Source organism: Lottia gigantea (assembly GCF_000327385.1).
Source record: "Lottia gigantea unplaced genomic scaffold LOTGIsca_46, whole genome shotgun sequence".
NCBI lineage: Eukaryota > Metazoa > Mollusca > Gastropoda > Lottiidae > Lottia > Lottia gigantea.
The window spans coordinates 1,173,564-1,177,512 of record NW_008709614.1 but is presented as its reverse complement, the minus strand read 5'-3'; positions in this window follow the sequence as shown (position 1 = coordinate 1,177,512).

Below are 3,949 nucleotides of genomic sequence, written 5' to 3'. Positions count from 1 at the left end.
CATCAGAGCAGCACTGATGTCCGTCAGTAAGTCGATGGTTTCCTCAAGCCCGTTAATAGTACCGAAACTTTCGAAACTTAGTCCTGTATTCTTTCGCTTTGGTATTTACGTAGAGCCCCGTAATTTTGTAAGGTAGCATCAACGAATGACGTCAGTGAGTTCGCCACTACGTCAATGAGTTCGCCACTACGTCAATGAGTTCGCCACTACGTCAATGAGTTCGCCACTACGTCAGTGAGTTCGTCACTCCGTCATACGGAGTGACGGGCCGTTTGATGGGGTGGCCTAATCCTTAGCAGAAAGACGGAAGAGGTATTCATGGACTGGCTCCAATGACAGATATCAATAAAGTCCGGGGGCTTTCAATTCAACCTAAAGGAATGCTAAAACTGAATGCCAATAAATGAGGTATTCAGCCCTGGATTGCTTCATACTTAACAACATATATGAGTTCACCACTCCATCAATGGGTTCGCCACTAAGTCATTGAGTTCGCCACTCCGTCAATGAGTTCACCACTACGTCAGTGAATTGTCCACTCCGTCAATGAGTTCGCCACTATGCCAATGAATTCGCCACTATGTCACTGCAATGATTGACGGACTAACGACAGATTGAAAAAAAAAAAGAAAATGTTCAAGGAATCTAGGAAAGCGGTGAAAAAATCTATCACGATTTTAGTATAGTGAAAGTATAACAAAATTTTATGGCACTATTAGCAGACAAAACAGTTTTCTTATTATTTGTTTTATTAAAAATAAAAGAATACCAGAATTCGACATAAAATATTACAAGTTTTTGAAAAAATATATATTTTCACAGTTATCATAATCATGGCAAACGAGTGATGGCAGCTTTAATCTCATTTATTCTTCTGTTTTAAAAAAATAATATAATATCTCCATTGATCACAGCACATTTCAATATGGTTTGTAACTTACAAATGCATAATGTAAATATTGTCTAACGCATTCAGAAGCAACAATTCAAGTGTTGGAGTTTAACGTCTTTTTTCATTGAAAATGCAATATAATTATGACTACAAATTTTTTCACATCATTTGTTCCATATTAAAGAGATTGTCCAAAGTTTTTTTTTTTAACTTCACATATGTATTGGGAACACTGAAAGGATCAATTTTCACCATTCCAATCTTCAATAGGACGTCTGAGGTTCATGTAATTCCCTCTAAACCATCGCAAAAACTGAAAATAATATATAAGAAACTTTCAGATGGTGAAGTAATAAAACGCCCCCCCCCCCCCCTTCGTTTTAGTGGAATTGCAAGAAACGCAGATCTGAAAATTAGAATGGTGCAAATCAGTGTCCCTGATAATCATAAAAAGTTTACAAAATCTTAAATAATAAACAGATGTAAATAATTACGGTAACAAAATTATAACCAAATTAATGTCAAAACAATAATCGGTGGAAGAGATAACTGTGTTCCCAGGAAAACTTTGACGCTGTTTTTGACAAACAAAGATCAATAACTAAAAAAACCGTTAATTGAACATAAATTGAAGATCGAAGTTATTTCCAATATAGCATTCCAAATTTCGACAAAAGCAGAAGAAATTTTTTTCTATAGTGATCACCAATCCATTTCGAAGAAAAATCGCGATAAGTTCTCAACAATATACATAACATGCCAAAGTCCATCAAGATCAGGTTACAACTGCAGTCTCGTTCGTATTCACATGCCAAATTCGTTTATTTTGGATAGATCAAAATCAATTAACTCAAAAATCGTTCGTAAAAAAATCATATTAAATGATGTACACAAAATTATACGTAAGCATACCAAGAATTGTTAAAATTCTGGCCTTTTTGTATAGCCTACATACAAGATATTTGAGTCAGGGCTACCTCATACCAAATTGAGATCGATATAGCAAGAATGTTGATATAGGTTCATACAATAATAGAAACGAGTTACGATGCTTTAAAAACACGAAAATCGAAGTCATTAGCTTGTATCTTATTTTCGTTTACTGATGGAAATTAGATATTCCCCAATTTGTACGAAATTTTTTTTTTAGTTTTTGACATGTTCTATAGACGATTTGATTTAAATACTCCGTCAAATGTCGTTTTTCGTTTAAGAACTTAATAAAAACAAAAGTTATAAAATTGTAAGGTAGCATCGACGTATTGATGGACTCCAGTGACGGAGTGGCGAACTCACTGACGTAGTGACGAACTCATTGACGGAGTGGCGAACTCATTGACGGAGTGACGAACTCATTGACGGAGTGGCGAACTCATTGACGGAGTGGCAAACTCATTGACGGAGTGGCGAACTCATTGACGGAGTGACGAACTCTTTGACGGAGTGACGAACTCACTGACGGAGTGACGTATGAGGTAGCCCTAGACAGGGGAAAACATTTCATCCGTCATCCGTCATTCGTCGATGCTACCTTACAAAATTACAGGGCTCTATGTAGGGCACTTCTTCATGCGTCGCTCCGGCATTGGTGTCAATGGATCCATCATTCCCGTCAGTCCGTCATTAGCTTTATCCGTCATTGGCGTCAGTCCGTCAATCATCCAAGTGACGGAGTGGCGAACTCATTGACGGAGTGGCGAACTCTTTGACGGAGTGACGAACTCATTGACGGAGTGACGAATTCACTGACGTACTGACGTATGAGGTAGCCCCTAGACATACACGCCTTATTCATCCGTCATTCCGTCAATGAATCGGTAGCTCCGTTATTCATTGCCATTGGCTTAATCCGTCATTTGCGTCAGTCCGTCAATCATCCAAGTGACGTAGTGGCGAACTCATTGACGTAGTGGCGAACTCACTGACGGAGTGACGAACTCATTGACGGAGTGACGAACTCATTGACGGAGTGACGAACTCATTGACGGAGTGACGAACTCACTGACGTACTGACGTATGAGGTAGCCCTGAAGCATACACGCCTTATTCATCCGTCACTCCGTCAATGAATCGGAAGCTCCGTCATTCATTGCCATTGGCTTAATCCGTCATTTGCATCAGTCCGTCAATCATCCAAGTGATCATCCAAGTGACGGAGTGGCGAACTCATTGACGGAGTGGCGAACTCACTGACGGAGTGACGAACTCATTGACGGAGTGACGAACTCATTGACGGAGTGACGAACTCACTGACGTACTGACGTATGAGGTAGCCCTGAAGCATACACGCCATATTCATCCGTCACTCTGTCAATGAATCGGTAGCTCTGTCATTCATTGCCATTGGCTTAATCCGTCATTTGCGTCAATCCGTCAATCATCCAAGTGACGGAGTGGCGAACTCATTGACGTAGCGGCGAACTCACTGACGGAGTGACGAACTCATTGACGGAGTGATGAACTCACTGACGTATGAGGTAGCCCTGAAGCATACACGCCTTATTCATCCGTCACTCCGTCAATGAATCGGTAGCTCCGTCATTCATTGCCATTAGCTTAATCCGTCATTGACGTCAGTCCGTCAATCATCCAAGTGACGTAGTGGCGAACTCATTGACGGAGTGGCGAACTCATTGACGGAGTGACGAACTCATTGACGGAGTGGCGAACTCATTGACGGAGTGACGAACTCACTGACGGAGTGACGTATGAGGTAGCCCTAGACAGGGGAAAACATTTCATCCGTCATTCGTCGATGCTACCTTACAGAATACGAAACACCAATATTTACAAAAGAAAACGAAAAATTAAATGCAGCATTGATTAAGTCAGTATAATTCAGCCATTTCGCTAAACTAAAGGAATGCATCAGAGACTCACTGATGTCCGTCGGTAAGTCAATATTTTCGTCGAGCCCGTTACTAGTACCGAAACTTCCAAAACTTAATCCTGTATTCTTTCGCTTTGTTGTTTACATAGAGCCCCGTAATTTTGTAAGGTAGCATCGACGAATGACGGATGAAATGTTTACCGTGGCCAGGGCTTCCTCATACGTCA